Raw genomic sequence first — 17,649 nt, forward strand, 5'->3', positions numbered from 1 at the left:
TCCAGCCCTACGGCCATCCCAGACACTTCTGCTTCATCCCCCTCGCTCCTCTGTCCAACCCTACTGCCATCACAGACACTTCTGCTTCATCCCCCTCGCTCCTCTGTCCAACACTACTGCCATCACAGACACTTCTGCTTCACTCCCCATCCTTCCTCTGTCCAACCCTATGGCCATCCCAGACACTTCTGCTTCATTCCCCCTCTCTCCTCTGTCCAATGCTACAGCCATCACAGACATTTCTGCTTCATCCCCCCTCCCTCCTCTGTCCAACCCTACTGCCATCACAGACATTACTGCTTACTCCCCCCCTTCTCTGTCCAACCCTACGGCCATCACAGACACTTCTGCTTCATTCCCCTTTCCCTCCTCTGCTCTATCCTACTGCCATCACAGACACTTCTGCTTCATTCCCCTCCTCTGTCGAACGCTACTGCCATCACAGACACTTCTGCTTCATTCCCCCTCCCTCCTCTGTCCAACGCTAAGCCATCACAGAAACTTCTACTTCATTCCCCCTTTCTCCTCTGTCCAACGCTACGACCATCGCAGTCACTTCTGCTCCCCTTCCCCTACCTCCTCTGTCCAATGCTACTGCCATCACAGACACTTCTGCTTCATTCCCCCTCCCTCCTCTGTCCAACGCTAAGCCATCCCAGAAACTTCTACTTCATTCCCCGCTTCTCCTCTGTCCAACGCTACGACCATCACAGACACTTCTGCTCCCCTCCCCCTACCTCCTCTGTCCAATGCTACTGCCATCACAGACATTTCTGCTTCATTCCCCCTCCCTCCTCTGTCCAACCCTACTGCCATCACAGACACTACTGCTTACTCCACCCCCCTCCTCTGTCCAACCCTACGGCCATCACAGACACTTCTGCTTCATTCCCCCTCCCTCCTCTGCTCAACCCTACTGTCATCACAGACACTTCTGCTTCATTCCCCTCCTCTGTCGAACGCTACTGCCATCACAGACACTTCTGCTTCATTCCCCCTCCCTCCTCTGTCCAACGCTAAGCCATTACAGGCACTTCTGCTTCATTCCCCCTTCCTCCTCTGTCCAACCCTACAGCCATCACATACATTTCTGCTTCATTCCCCCTCCCTCCTCTGTCCAACCCTACTGCCATCACAGACACGACTGCTTACTCCCCCTCCCTCCTCTGTCCAACCCTACGGCCATCACAGACACTTCTGCTTCATTCCCCCTCCCTCCTCTGCTCAACCCTACTGCCATCACAGACACTTCTGCTTCATTCCCCTCCTCTGTCGAACGCTACTGCCATCACAGACACTTCTGCTTCATTCCCCCTCCCTCCTCTGTCCAATGCTAAGCCATCACAGAAACTTCTACTTCATTCCCCCTTTCTCCTCTGTCCAACGCTACGACCATCGCAGACACTTCTGCTCCCCTCCCCCTACCTCCTCTGTCCAACCCTACTGCCATCACAGACACTTCTGCTTCATTCCCCCCTTTCTCCTCCGTCCAACCCTACTGCCATCACTAACACTTCTGCTTCATTCCCCATCCCTCCTCTGTCCAGTCCAACCCTACTGCCATCACAGACACTTCCGCTTCATTCTGCCTCCCTCCTCTGTCCAACCCTACCCCCATCACAGACACTTCTGCTTCATTCCCCGTCTCTCCTCTGTCCAACCCTACGTCCATCACAGACACTTCTGCTTCATTCCCCCTCCCTCCTCTGTCCAACGCTACATCCATCACAGACACTTCTGCTTCATTCCCCCTCCCTCCTCTGTCCAACGCTAAGCCATCACAGAAACTTCTACTTCATTCCCCCTTTCTCCTCTGTCCAACGCTACGACCATCGCAGTCACTTCTGCTCCCCTCCCCCTACTTCCTCTGTCCAATGCTACTGCCATCACAGACACTTCTGCTTCATTCCCCCTCCCTCCTCTGTCCAACGCTAAGCCATCACAGAAACTTCTACTTCATTCCCCGCTTCTCCTCTGTCCAACGCTACGACCATCACAGACACTTCTGCTCCCCTCCCCCTACCTCCTCTGTCCAATGCTACTGCCATCACAGACATTTCTGCTTCATTCCCCCTCCCTCCTCTGTCCAACCCTACTGCCATCACAGACACTACTGCTTACTCCCCCCCCTCCTCTGTCCAACCCTACGGCCATCACAGACACTTCTGCTTCATTCCCCCTCCCTCCTCTGCTCAACCCTACTGTCATCACAGACACTTCTGCTTCATTCCCCTCCTCTGTCGAACGCTACTGCCATCACAGACACTTCTGCTTCATTCCCCCTCCCTCCTCTGTCCAACGCTAAGCCATCACAGGCACTTCTGCTTCATTCCCCCTTCCTCCTCTGTCCAACCCTACTGCCATCACAGACACAGCTGCTTACTCCCCCTCCCTCCTCTGTCCAACCCTACGGCCATCACAGACACTTCTGCTTCATTCCCCCTCCCTCCTCTGCTCAACCCTACTGCCATCACAGACACTTCTGCTTCATTCCCCTCCTCTGTCGAACGCTACTGCCATCACAGACACTTCTGCTTCATTCCCCCTCCCTCCTCTGTCCAATGCTAAGCCATCACAGAAACTTCTACTTCATTCCCCCTTTCTCCTCTGTCCAACGCTACGACCATCGCAGACACTTCTGCTCCCCTCCCCCTACCTCCTCCGTCCAACCCTACTGCCATCACAGACACTTCTGCTTCATTCCCCATCCCTCCTCTGTCCAGTCCAACCCTACTGCCATCACAGACACTTCCGCTTCATTCTGCCTCCCTCCTCTGTCCAACCCTACCCCCATCACAGACACTTCTGCTTCATTCCCCGTCTCTCCTCTGTCCAACCCTACGTCCATCACAGACACTTCTGCTTCATTCCCCCTCCCTCCTCTGTCCAACGCTACATCCATCACAGACACTTCTGCTTCATTCCCCCTCCCTCCTCTGTCCAAACCTATGTCCATCACAGACACTTCTGCTTCATTCCCCCTCCCTCCTCTGTCCAACCCTACGTCCATCACAGACACTTCTGGTTCATTCCCCCTCTCTCCTCTGTCCAACGCTAGATCCATCACAGACACTTCTGCTCCATTCCCCCTCCCTCCGTCCAATGCTACTGCCATCACAGACACTTCTGCTTCATGCCCTCTCCATCCTCTATCCAATGGTCACACAGACACTTCTGCTTCACCCCCTCACTCCTCTGTCCAACCCTACTGCCATCACATACACTTCTGCTTCATGACCCCTCCCTCTTCAGTCCAACCCTACCGCCATCACAGACACTTCGGCTTCATTCCCCTTCCCTCCTCTGTCCAACCCTATTGCCATCACAGACACCTCTGCTTACTCCCCCTCCCTCCTCTGTCCAACCCTTCTGCTATCACCGACACTTTTGCTTCATTCTCCCTCTCTCCTCTGTCCAACCCTTCTGCCATCAGAGACACTTCTGCTTCATTCCCCACCCATCCTCTGTCCAACCCTACTGCTATCACAGACACTTCTGCTTACTCCCCCCTCCATGCTCTGTCCAACCCTACTGCCATCACAGGCACTTCTGCTTTATTACCCCTACCTCCTCTGGTCAACCCTACTGCCATCACAGACACTTTGCTTCATTGCCCCTCCCTTCTCTGTCCAACCCTACTGCCATCACAGACACTACTGCTTACCCCCCTCCCTCCTCTGTCCAACCCTACGGCCATCACAGACACTTCTGCTTCATTCGCCCTCCCTCCTCTGCTCAACCCTACTGCCATCACAGACACTTCTGTTTCATTCCCCTCCTCTGTCGAACGCTACTGCCATCACAGACACTTCTGCTTCACTCCCCCTCCATCCTCTGTCCAACCCTACTGCCATCACAGACACTTCTGCTTCATTCCCCCTCCCTTCTCTGTCCAACCCTACTCCCATCACAGACACTTCTGCTGCATTCCCTATCCCTCCTCTGTCTAATGCTACTGCCATCACAGACACTTCTGCTTACTCCCCCCTGCCTCCTCTGTCCAACGCTACTGCCATCACAGACACTTCTGCTTCATGCACTCTCCATCCACTGTCCAATGGTCACACAGACACTTCTGCTTCATCCCCCCTCCCCCCTCTGTCCAATGCTACAGCCATCACAGACACTTCTGCTTTATTCCCCCTCCATCCTCTGTCCAATGCTACAGCCATCCCAGACACTTCTGCTTCACTCCCCATCCTTCCTATGTCCAATGCTACTCCCATCACAGACACTTCTGCTTACTCCCCCCTCCCTCCTCTGTCCAACCCTATGGCCATCCCAGACACTTCTGCTTCATTCCCCCTCCCTCCTCTGCTCAACCCTACTGCCATCACAGACACTTCTGTTTCATTCCCCTCCTCTGTCGAACGCTACTGCCATCACAGACACTTCTGCTTCATTCCCCCTCCCTCCTCTGTCCAACCCTTCTGCTATCACAGACACTTCTGCTTCATTTCATTCCCCCTCTCTCCTCTGTCCAACCCTTCTGCCATCAGAGACACTTCTGCTTCATTCCCCACCCATCCTCTGTCCAACCCTACTGCTATCACAGACACTTCTGCTTACTCCCCCCTCCATGCTCTGTCCAACCCTACTGCCATCACAGACATGTCTGCTTCATCCCCCTCCATTCTCTTTCCAACCCTACATCCATCACAGGCACTTCTGCTTTATTACCCCTACCTCCTCTGGTCAACTCTACTGCCATCACAGACACTTTGCTTCATTGCCCCTCCCTCCTCCGTTCAACCCTACTGCCATCACAGACACTTCTGCTTCATTCCCCCTCCCTTCTCTGTCCAACCCTTACTGCCATCACAGACACTACTGCTTACCCCCTCCCTCCTCTGTCCAACCCTACGGCCATCACAGACACTTCTGCTTCATTCGCCCTCCCTCCTCTGCTCAACCCTACTGCCATCACAGACACTTCTGTTTCATTCCCCTCCTCTGTCGAACGCTACTGCCATCACAGACACTTCTGCTTCACTCCCCCTCCATCCTCTGTCCAACCCTACTGCCATCACAGACACTTCTGCTTCATTCCCCCTCCCTTCTCTGTCCAACCCTACTCCCATCACAGACACTTCTGCTGCATTCCCTATCCCTCCTCTGTCTAATGCTACTGCCATCACAGACACTTCTGCTTACTCCCCCCTGCCTCCTCTGTCCAACGCTACTGCCATCACAGACACTTCTGCTTCATGCACTCTCCATCCACTGTCCAATGGTCACACAGACACTTCTGCTTCATCCCCCTCCCTCCTCTGTCCAATGCTACAGCCATCACGGACACTTCTGCTTTATTCCCCCTCCATCCTCTGTCCAATGCTACAGCCATCCCAGACACTTCTGCTTCACTCCCCATCCTTCCTATGTCCAATGCTACTCCCATCACAGACACTTCTGCTTACTCCCCCCTCCCTCCTCTGTCCAACCCTACGGCCATCACAGACACTTCTGCTGCATTCCCCCTCCCTCCTCTGCTCAACCCTACTGCCATCACAGACACTTCTGTTTCATTCCCCTCCTCTGTCGAACGCTACTGCCATCACAGACACTTCTGCTTCATTCCCACTCCCTCCTCTGTCCAACCCTACCGCCATCACAGACACTTCTGCTTCATTCCCCCCTCTCTCCTCTGACCAACCCTGCTGCCATCACAGACACCTCTGCTTCATTCCCCCTCCCTCCTCTGTCCAACCCTACTGCCATCACAGACACTACTGCTTACTCCCCCCCTCCTCTGTCCAACCCTATGGCCATCACAGACACTTCTGCTTCATTCCCACTCCCTCCTCTGTCCAACCCTATGGCCATCACAGACACTTAAGCTTTGTTCCCGCTCCCTCCTCTGTCCATCCCTACTGCCATCACAGACACTTCAGCTTACTCCCCCTCTCCTCTGTCCAACCCTACGGCCATCCCAGACACTTCTGCTTCATTCCCCTCCGTCCTCTGTCCAACCCTTCTGCCATCACAGACACTTCTGCTTACTCCGCCCTCCCTCCTCTGTCCAACCCTACTGCCATCACAGACACTACTGCTTACTCCACCCCCCTCCTCTCCAACCCTACGGCCACCACATACACTTCTGCTTCATTCGCCTCCCTCCTCTGTCCAACCCTTCTGCCATCACAGACACTTCTGCTTCATTCCCCCTCCCTCCTCTGCTCAACCCTACTGCCATCACAGACACTTCTGTTTCATTCCCCTCCTCTGTCAAACGCTACTGCCATCACAGAAGCTTCTGCTTCATTCCCCCCCTCCTCTGTCCAACCCTACGGCCATCACAGACACTTCTGCTTCATTCCCCCTCCCTTCTCGTCTCAACCCTACTGCCATCACAGACACTTCTGCTTCATTCCCTCTCCCTCCTCTGTCGAACGCTACTGCCTTCACAGACACTTCTGCTTCATTCCCACTCCCTCCTCTGTCCAACCCTACCGCCATCACAGACACTTCTGCTTCATTCCCTCTCTCTCCTCTGTCCAACCCTATGGCCATCACAGACACTTAAGCTTTGTTCCCGCTCCCTCTTCTGTCCAACCCTACTGCCATCACAGACACTTCAGCTTACTCCCCCCCTCCTCTGTCCAACCCTACGGCCATCCCAGACACTTCTGCTTCATTCCCCTCCCTCCTCTGTCCAACCCTTCTGCCATCACAGACACTTCTGCTTACTCCGCCCTCCCTCCTCTGTCCAACCCTACTGCCATCACAGACACTACTGCTTACTCCACCCCCCTCCTCTCTCCAACCCTACGCCCACCACAGACACTTCTGCTTCATTCCCCTCCCTCCTCTGTCCAACCCTTCTGCCATCACAGACACTTCTGCTTCATTCCCCTCCCTCCTCTGTCCAACCCTACTGCCATCACAGACACTTCTGATTCACCCCCCCCTCCCTCCTCTGTCCAATGCTACTGCCATCACAGACACTTCTGCTTCATTCCCCCTCCCTCCTCTGTCCAACCCTACTGCCATCACAGACACTTCTGCTTCATTCCCCCTCCATCCTCTGTCCAACCCTACTCCCATCACAGACACCTCTGCTTCATTCCCCCTCCCTCCTCTGTCCAACCCTACTGCCATCACTGACACTTCTGTGTCATTCCCCCTCCCTCCTCTGTCCAACCCTACGTTCATCAGAGACACTTCTGCTTCATTCCCCCTCCCTCCTCTGTCCAACCCTACTGCCATCACAGACACTTCTGCGTCATTCCCCCTCCCTCCTCTGTTCAACCCTATTGCCACCACATACACTTCTGCTTCATTCCCCTCCCTCCTCTGTCCAACCCTTCTGCCATCACGGACACTTCTGCTTACTCCCCCCTCCCTCTTCTGTCCAACCCTACTGCCATCACAGACACTTCTGATTCATCCCCCCTCCCTCCTCTGTCCAACCCTACTGTCATCACAGACACTTCTGCTTCATTCCCCCTCCATCCTCTGTCCAACCCTACTGCCATCACAGACACTTCTGCGTCATTCCCCCTCCCTCCTCTGTCCAACCCTACTGCCATCACAGACACTTCTGCGTCATTCCCCCTCCCTCCTCTGTCTAACCCTACTGCCATCACAGACACTTCTGCTTCATCCCCCTCCCTCCTCTGTCCAACCCTACTGCCATCACAGACACTTCTGCTTCATCCCCCTCCCTCCTCTGTCCAACCCCGCGGCCATCACAGACACTTCTGCTTCATTCCCCCTCCTTTCTAAGTAAGCTAAGGAGCAGCAGAAATGCATGATTTGCTCCGTCCCATGAAGAGAGGTGGAAGCGTGAGATGTCATCCTGCAGTCTGTACCCACCACTTACTTGCTATGGTTGGTTGTTTTTGCTTTCTAGGAGATTTATGTCATGCCAAGATGTCAGTGTGCACCCACTCCATGTGCAACCACATTTGAGAGCTCTGATAAACTAAGCCTGGAGACATACAGGTATGTATTACCTTAATTAGACCTGAACAATTTTTATATAGCCCCGAGAGGACAATGAGAGTGTTTTTATTGAACTGGCCACCTGTGTGGTGGGCTCTATCCAGAATGTACTGTAATTAACTTTGTGAAATGTGTTTCATTGGTATGAGTAGTCCCTGTTCCGCACGTTGGTTCAATTGGGAAGTGAGCTGTACTTTGCTCTCTATTCTATCCATTGTATCACCTTTACAGAGGAGGATGGCATACTGTAAGTAATCTTGATGTGGCTAATGTTGCATGTGCTCTCTGCTATCAGTGTAATGCAAAGAGTCCCAGATGCCTCTGGCTTGACAGAACAGTGTTTGTTTTGTTCTACTTTTTAAGTTTAATGTGCCTGCCTATTTTATATTGACGTTATTCATCATTATCATTTGTAATGGTGTAAATGGTTCCCTTCTTTGTTCTCCAATCCCTCAAACACCCACACACCTCAACTCTCAAAAATCCTCTGTCATAACCTACCATCACAAACCTCCCACTCTGCTAGTCATGTGCATACTCACTTGCTCTGTCACACTGCCAAGTCACAACTCACTCCCCATTCCCTGTATCTCTTAACCATGCCCCTACTCTCACCAGTTCCTCCGGCAGTCCACAGTCCTCCACTCATTTTTTCTCCTTCAACATCCATTTCCCCACTTATCACACTCTTTCCTTAATCGTTTTGCTCAATCTGCATCTTGCTCTCTCTTTCCGGCCCTAACTCCCTGTCTGCTTTCTGGCTCATTGTAAAGACCGGAGGTGGGGGGTCTCTATTATTGGTACGTGGTCGAGCAATCCAGGCCTAGCTTCTCAGGAGGTGATGCGGGCTGGTTCTTAAGTACAGTGTAGTCCCTAAGCACCCACAAAGGAATGTCCGCACACTGTATTAGTTAAAACACAGTTTTTATATAATTAATATTCAAGGTTATGTACAATATCACGATAACTCACTTTGTGCTCATTATCTATAATGGCCAATCTATTCAGTTCTACGTAGTACCCCAATTACTATTCGATCTCTTTTAAAGTGCATCAACTGTACGGTTAAATGTCGCACAAATCGGTTTGTAAAGGAAACCAACAATATATATAAGAGGAAAGTATTTGGTTAGAACAATAGGCAGAATACTGGCCCTGCTACCTAGACACAGCTCTGTGTGGAGATCCCCCCACCTGGGCAACCTGTAAAATAAAGATATATCACCAGCCCAGTCCACATATTGTTCACAAGAATCTTTCCAATAGTTCATCAACCCCAAAGTACCTGGTGTTGTAGAGTTCCTCATCGGGAAATCGACGGCCCTTCTTGAGTGCACTCCCTTTAAGGCAGGAGCCACGGGTCGTCGAACGTCCGGCGATGAACACAGTGAACTACGGCGGTGAAGTGGCAGCTTCGTTCCTAGCGGTGCTCGTCGACGGGGAAGCGTAAACGTCCTGCAAGGAAGTGGCATGCGGGGCACCTCGATTTCGATAGTTCTGGACAGCAAAGAGTTTGAAGAACACATTGTGTATAGGCGCTATATAAATAAACAATCAATCAATCAATCAATCAAACTGTGGCCCAGCAAGGGCGTCGAGTCGTCAGCGTCTCTGTGGTCTTTTGGTGGCGGGAAACCCACCGGCGGATGCTCCTCAACGCGTCGTCGGCCTGGCCTTCTCCGGCGGGATAAGGCAGGCCGCAGTGCGCACGAGCATGTCAGTGAATCAAAAGTTCTTAAGCAACGGGAGCACAGCAGCTCCTTACGGCAACAGCGGTCATCAACGGTGGCGGACAACAGTCCGGGCGCTTCTCTTTGGGATTCCGCGGCAGTCCCCGCCTCCGGTCGGCAGACTGTCGTAGGTCTGTCTACCAGGGAGCTTTGGCAAAGATCAGCTGGTGCACGATGGTCCCTCGTAGCTCGGAAAGAGGGCACCTTAACAGGTCCTCTCTGCATCAGTCCTTGGAGACACAGCAGCTTTCAGATTGATGAAGAAGGGCAACAGCAATTCTTCTCTTCCAGCAGGGCTTCAAGGACAAGCTTCAGTTTCACTCCCGTTACTCTTCGTAGTTTGGACTTCAGCTTCTGAACACGAATTCTAGCAGTGAGAGGCCTCCAGATATACTAGTTGATCTCCCATTCATTCTGCTGGGTCACACTCAGGCAACCAATCGGTCAGAAGGGCATTCATGCAGGCAGGCAGCCAATCAGGCACACAAGGTATTCAGGCCATTCACTTCTCTCCAGACACTCACAACAAGTTATGTGTATTGGAACAAGTACCAAGCCATTCAACACTCCACACTGCATTCATACCAGTTCCGGGCAGGGCTGTCTCAGTCATTGGGCCTCATTACGAGTCCGCTGTGCTGGAATGCGGTGATTCCGTGTCGACGGTGACTCCGCTTCCACTACTGCAAAGTTGCAGAAAGAAGGGCTGATTACGGCACGTGGGTTGCGCGCAACACACCAAGGCGGAAACGGAGTCTCCGCCGTCACATAAACACCTACGCGCATGGACTTAGTGCCACAGAAAACAGCGCTAGAGCCGTGTCTGCCCCCGCCGACGCGGAAACACCGGAAGCAGAAATACCATGACCGCGGGGAAAAAAACGTAAAACAGAGAGGCGGCTATTATATAAAGCACAATCCACTGCTATCCTCAGACACCACAGGTCAGATCACCTCCCTGAGACTGACAACTCATCCAACAGCATCATGGCATCCAGGATACCAGCACGCAGACAGAGAAAGCAGCGCTTCAGTGAGGCTGAGCTCACAGTAATGGTGGAGCACATTGTTGAGCATGCTGAAATGCTCTTTAGCGCAGATCAGCGGCGCGCTACTCAGCAATGCCGCAAGGAGGTGTGGGCAGAGGCAGTACGCAAGTGCATAGCGGTTGGTGTGACCACACGCTCAGTGAAGGAATGCCACAAGAGGTGGGATGACCTCAGGCTCCGGGTGCGCAACCTCATCACAGCACACCGCCAACACAGAACTGGCACTGGTGGAGGCCCTGCATCCCCTCTGAAGCTGCAGTCGTGGGAGGAGCACTGCAGCAGTGTCATGCACCTCGAAGGCATCCACAGAATAGGAGAGGCAGAGGCAGGAGTGAGCCCACCTGCAGATGCTGGTAAGTGCACAGAGTACAAAGCCTTAAGTGTGAATGGGAGCGACCCAATGGACCCACTCCCAATGCCCCCCCAACAGGGCAGGAGTGACCCAATGGACCCACTCCCAATGCCCCCCCAACAGGGCAGGAATGACCCAATGGACCCACTCCCATTGCCCCCCCCCCCCCCAACAGGGCAGGAGTGACCCAATGGACCCACTCCCAATGCCCCCCCCCCCAACAGGGCAGGAGTGACCCAATGGACCCACTGACTGGCCAGGCGACGCGTATCACATCCCCAAAGCACGACCCCTCGAAATTCACACAGTGCGTGTCTGACTGGAAGCAGAGACCCACACCTGTGTGCATCAATAGTCAAAAGTGTTGAATTGCAAGTGGACATGGATTGTGATGTTTGATGCATGTGATGGACACATTACTTAACACCACACAACTAACCGCATGCCCTCTGTATCCCCACAGTCGACAAGTGACAGCGACGATGCACAAGAGGCTACGCAGCGGCTACCTGCAGGCGCACAACGCAGCTCTCATGTCCAGGAGGATGATGCAAGCTGCTCTGGCACATAGGCACTGGCAGCACCAGGCACACCGGCAACATAAGGCACATCGGCTGCAGCAGGCATGCCGGCAACATCAGGCACACCGGCTGCAGCAGGCACACCAGCAGACGCCACCATCCCCATGCAGGCACCCACCCTGGCCCCAGATGACGATTTGCAGCCCATCTGCACAGCTGAGGAGGCTGCATCAAGTGATGGGAGTGCCCCCGCCATGCAGGCCGAAGCAGTACAACAGGGTGAGGGGGACAACATGGATGGGCTGTATCCCATCCATGGCCTACAGTTCAGCCCCCCAGAACTGCACAGCCCCATGCGCTCCCCAACTCCATCCATGGCCGAGCTCTGTACACGTTTGCAGCACATCGAGCAACAACAGGCCACCCTGACGCAGCTAGTGGAAAGACAGCTGGAGGAGGCCAGGCTGCAGCGTGAGGGGCCATGCATCAGCGTGAGGAGGCCAGGCTGCAGAGGGAGAGCAATGGTATGTCGGTGCGTCAGCTCTGCAGGTCGATTGGACGATTTGCGGCCACAATTCTCACCCTGGCACGCCATGTCAGGGAAGGGAACAGTGTGCAATCCAGCATTGCTGAGTCAATGGTGGTAGCCCAACAGGCGTTTCAAGGAGCTTGCCCATAGTTACACCGACAGTCACTTCAGCCAGCACCACCCCATCCAGCTCTGCGTTCAAGTCAGTTGACTGGACCCTCCAGCAAGGACACGCCTGCGCACAAGTGCCCCCGCAAATAGTGGCATATGGGAATGCCAGTCAACATGACATTCGGGGACACCATGGGTGTAGGGGGGTGGGAACGTTTGGGTGGTGGGGGTTGCCCATTAGGGGGTTAGTTGTTAGGGGCCTGGTTGGGGGTAGGAACGTTTGGGTGGTTTGGGTGGTGGGTGGGCATGGGTGTACAGCTTCCCTACCCAATGCACTTTCTTCCCTGGTTAATTGATAATACAAAACCTTTGAAAACTACCATAATGAATGGACATCTGTCATTTCATTAGCAGACAAAAATTATTTATTCATCGGCATCGTCATATCCATGCTTTGCTGTCAATGTGCAGTCTCTCAAAAGTAAATGCGAATGAGTGCATCCCGTGCTTGTTGGCAATCTTTAGCACCCCTGGGAGGTTGTGGTGCCACCCCATCCCCATCGCCATCTCATCCCCATCTCCATCCCCATGTTCATCTCCTGCGTCTGGGGGCAGCAGAATGTTCCTGCGCAAGCACAGATTGTGCTGCATGGCACACACACGCATAATTTTACCCGTCTTCACTGGGCTGCACAGCAGTGATCCGCCAGATCTGCTCAAGCAGCGGAACCTGGCCTTCAGTAGGCCAAATGTCCTTTCAATCATGCCACGTGTGCGGACGTGTGCCCTGTTGTCCGCCTCCTCAAGCCTGTTCCTTGGCCTCCGTACAGGCGTCATCAGCCATGGCGTGAGTGCATATCCAGCATCACCTACATGGGATGTAAATGTGTGGGACATGTCAGTGTTTGTGGTTCATCTCACGATCTGATGCAATGCAATATTGTGTCATCATACATTCATCCATATGGGCCTAGCCGTGGTCGTAAGGGCGGGTGATTGCCATCCATGGGTGATTGTTGTAGATGGTGGCATTTGGACATGGCACTATTACTTGCTGTGCATATGAAGTGGACCTTATACACGATAGTGGTTGGTAAGTAAGGCACTGTGCAATGACAAGCACACATGGGGGAGTCAATCCATGATCTGTGATGATTTGGCTGTTGCAGGATGTCTCATGTGCAGCCGTCATGTGCTTTGGGGGGAGGTGGTCCTAAGTGTGGGTGGCTGGATTGAGTTGATCAACTTGTATGGCCTGTTGGTAGTATGTCTCCTTAGGCACGGTGTGTACTGTGGCAACCTGTCATGTGTAGATATGTGATGTGTGTGTTATGCTGACCGTCCATTACATGGGCCAGGTGGTGATGCATGTGCAGTTGTAGCAGCCCACTCACACAGGTCATTGGCCTGGGCACTCAACACACTTCAACAGGGCCTATTCATTGGCAGTTGTACTCACCCAATAGCCATGTGCTTTGTCCAGCGTAGCCTTCCATGTAGCGTGGCAATGTGGAATCCGCAGGACCATTGAGTTATGTGTTGACCCCGGAAAACGTGCGCAGAAATGTGTAATCAGCAGTCCGGCATCACATACCATCTGTACATTCAGTGAGTGGTACTGTTTCCTGTTGCGGTACACCATCTCCATTGCATGTGGTACTGTCAGCTCTATGTGGGTGCAGTCTAATGCACCTATGCAATTTGGCATGGCTGCAATGGCATGGAGTGCCAACTTGGTTGCAATGACCTCTGCAAGTGTACGGGGTAGGGCAATGTGTTCCGACACATGGTGCAGCAGAGCGTCCAGTACCTGTCCCAATATATTTGAAAAACAGGGTTGTGAGAGCCCGTGCAGCTCACCAACTGTGTGCTGATAAGTTCTGGTGCCTAGGAAATGCAGTACTGACACCACCTTCAGGAGGGGGGTGGGGATTGCGGTCGAGATGGCAATGTGGCTGCTGATGTCGTCCTCAATCATGGCGGTGATGTACATGATAGTTGGACGGTCCAGTCGGTATAATGTGTGGATCTGTCCTGGGGTCAGGTTCCAGGGTGAGGCCCTGATGCGGGGTATTGCAGGCTGCCTGTGGGGTCGTGCCGGCTGCACAATTGGGTTTGGCATGGGTGCAGGGTTTGCTAACTGACGCCTGCGCCTCCTCCGCCTCTGCCTCATCCTCCTCTGCACCATTGCTGCCACCATGTGCACTGCTGCCTGTAGGTTCAATAGTCCCAGTCCCAATGCTGCTGCTGCTGTTGCCTGCATGCATTGTTGTGTTTGGAGTTGGCCTGGGTGTGGGTGTGGCCTTTTGTAGCCTCCCAGTGACCTGCTGGGTCCGGCTGGCCTCATTTGGGGCACCTGTGGCCTGATTTGCCTCACCTGGTAATGTTTAACGTCATGTTCGCGGTGGCGCCAATACCGCCTCTGTGCCCATGGATTTTCTGCCATTTTTGTGGCAGTGTTTCCATGTCCGTGGTACTCGTGATGCCCATGGTGTTTCGTGTTGCCGGTAACTGGGTGGTTTCACTGCCGTCGCATTCTACAGATCACTTAACTCCGCGGTGGCGGTTTGTGGTGGTGGTTTTTCCGGGTCCGTGGGTCGTGATTGCACGGTCACAGAAACGACACCGGTATGGTTTTACCGGTGGCGTTAAGTCTAGTAATGAGGCCCATTGTGTCAAACACCAGATACTAGACATCCACAACACATAATGCGTATGTGTCACACACTCCATTCACCCAGATCCCACCCACAGAGCATACCCACAACATACTGCCACTGGGAAGGCTTCAGCCAGTCTAGCCTGGACTTCACAACAACACCATATATGGAACTCCCACCAACAGCTGGCCAGGGGGAAGGGACAGAGTCAGGGCTTCCCAGGACTTTGGGAAAACAAGATAACAGGCAATAGAAAGCAAGAGGCCACAGGGGCCATCTTGTTTCCTATCGGGAATCAACTGATTCCAATGGCAGGGCCTCGGTATCCCAAAATGGAGGATACTCAGAGCACCTGTCAAATTCAGCATGGAGCTGCCACCAGCCCATACCCTGCTCTGGGAGCCACACACAAGTGCCCATAAACATACACCAGGGGCAAAGGGTTGTACCCCCACCCATGGGTGCCATAAGGGTATCCCATGGGTCTGTACACCAAACCAAAAGTGAGAGTTGCACTGCCAGGAGTCCCACATGAACTCCTGCACGGAAAACACGACAGAACACACGATAAAATGCAGTAAAGGACAAGTATACGGAGACCCTGTCCCTCCGATGCATTTCCAGCATCACAGTCGCCCCTCCCCCCAGACTGAGGTTAGGGTGCCTAATCTCTCACAAGATAGACACCTTCCTCCAGATGGTCAACATACCTTCTGGAAAGGCCATCTGCATTATCGTGACTCTTCCCTGGTCTATGCGCTATGGTGAAGCCTAGCCCTTGCAGGCTAATGGACCACCTGAGCAGTTTCGGGTTCTCACCCTTCATCTGCATAAGCCACTTCAGGGGCTTATGATCTGTTTGGACCTTGAAGGTAGACCCTGTAAGGTAGGGCCTAAAACGCCTAAGGCTCCAAACTATGCTAAAACATTCCTTTTCAACAGTAGCCAACCTAAGTTCTCTACCCTTGAGTTGTCTACTGATGAATATGATAGGATGTTCCCTCCCTTTGTCATCTAACTGGGACAAGACAGCTCCAATTCCAGTGTTGCAGGCGTCAGTTTGAACAATAAAGGGCTTGCTGTAATCGGGCGCGCACAACACAGGTGCCCTACACAGACTTTCTTTCAAGCCATCAAAGGCCCTCTGACAGTAGTCTTCAGTGCAATTAACCTTCCTAGGCTGTTTGGGTGAAGTCAGAGCTCTCAGGGGTGCAGCTCTGGTTCCATAGTCTGCCATGAAATTGCGATAATACCCAGTGAGGCCCAAAAAGGCTATCACCTGGGTTTGAGTAGTGGGAGTCTCCCAGTCCTGTACATCCTGTATGTTACTGGGGAGAGGTTTGATTTGATCCCCTCCAACCTCATGACCAAGATATGTGACTTTCCTCTGAGCTATTTGGCCCTTGGTGGCCTTGATAGTGAGGTTAGCCTGTTTCAAGGCCTGCAACACCCTATCCAGATGTGTCAAATGCTCTTCCCAGGTGGAACTGTAGACGGCAATGTCGTCTAAGTAGGCCACACAAAAGGCCTCCAGCCCACTGAGCGCATGATTGACCAATCTCTGGAAGGTGGCAGGGGCATTCTTCAACCCAAAAGGCATGACCCTAAACTGGTAGAGTCCCTCAGGTGTTGAGAACGCCGTCTTTTCCTTAGCATGGTCCGTCAGAGCTATTTGCCAATAGCCTAAGATAAGGTCAAAGGTGCTCGCAAATTTGGCAGCACCTATGGTGTCTACAAGCTCATCAGCCCAGGGCAATGGGTGCGTGTCGGTTTTGGTGACGGCATTGACTCCTCGGTAGTCCACACAGAACCTCCAATCCTTGGTACCTGCTTGGGGACTTGCCTTGGGGACAAGGACCACAGGACTGGACCAGGGACTGGTTGAGGGTTCAATAACACCCAGATCCAACATCCTGGCGACCTCAGCCTGGATGTGGTTCTTAACTGTATCTGACATACAGTAGCACATGCTTTTGACAGGCACATTGTCACCAGTGTCAATTTCGGGCCTACACCACGGTCTAAGGCCTGGTGTCAGTGAAAACAGAGAGGCATACTGCCAGAGCAAAGCCCTGCAGGCCTTCTGCTCCTCTGTCGTCAGATCTGGAGAAAGATGTACTCCCTCCACTGAGCCATCCTGAGGGTTGCTATGCAGCAAATCAGGAAGGGGCTCACTCTCATCCTCCTCTTGCTCTGAAGCTAGCAAGAGACATGAGACTTCTGCTCGCCCGTGGAAAGGCTTGAGCCTGTTAACATGGAATACCAGAGGGGCTACCCCTGGGATTCCCATGTCAACCAGATAATTGACTTTGCCCATCTTGGAGATGATCCTGAAGGGTCCAGTCCACTTTTCTGCCAAAGCTCGAGGCGTGGTAGGCTCCATCACGAGGACCTCCTGTCCTGGAGTCCAATCCACTTGCATTGTTTTAAGGTCATGCCAGTATTTATTCAATTTCTGGCTGGCCTTGAGATTCGCTGTTGCTTGACCCATCATCTGTGTCATCCTCCGTCTGAGGCCTAACACATAGTCCTACACGTGCTTGGCGGCACCTGGAGGGGTGGCCTCCCAACCTTCTCTGATCAAGGCAAGGGGACCCCTCACGGGATGTCCAAAGAGTAACTCAAAGGGGCTGAAACCAACACTCTCTTGAGGTACCTCTCTGTAAGCAAACAGCAGGCATGGCAGGAGGAGATCCCATTTCCTCCTTAGGGGCTCTTCCAAAGTGCCCAGCATGCCCTTGAGAGTTTTATTA

General features: G+C 53.1%; 1 protein-coding gene across 1 annotated transcript in view; it reads left to right on the plus strand.

Moving 5' to 3' along the window:
- LOC138570295 (zinc finger protein 268-like) overlaps window positions 1-17,649 on the plus strand; it is a 191,022-nt gene that overhangs the window by 11,716 nt on the left and 161,657 nt on the right. The window contains exon 2 of the mRNA XM_069649066.1: window positions 7,853-7,944. The gene's annotated coding sequence lies outside the window, so the exon portion shown is untranslated. The remainder of the gene's footprint in view (window positions 1-7,852; window positions 7,945-17,649) is intronic.

This window comes from Ambystoma mexicanum, chromosome 2q (assembly GCF_040938575.1).
Source record: "Ambystoma mexicanum isolate Mex_15411 chromosome 2q, UKY_AmexF1_1, whole genome shotgun sequence".
In the NCBI taxonomy this organism is placed as follows: Eukaryota; Metazoa; Chordata; class Amphibia; order Caudata; family Ambystomatidae; genus Ambystoma; species Ambystoma mexicanum.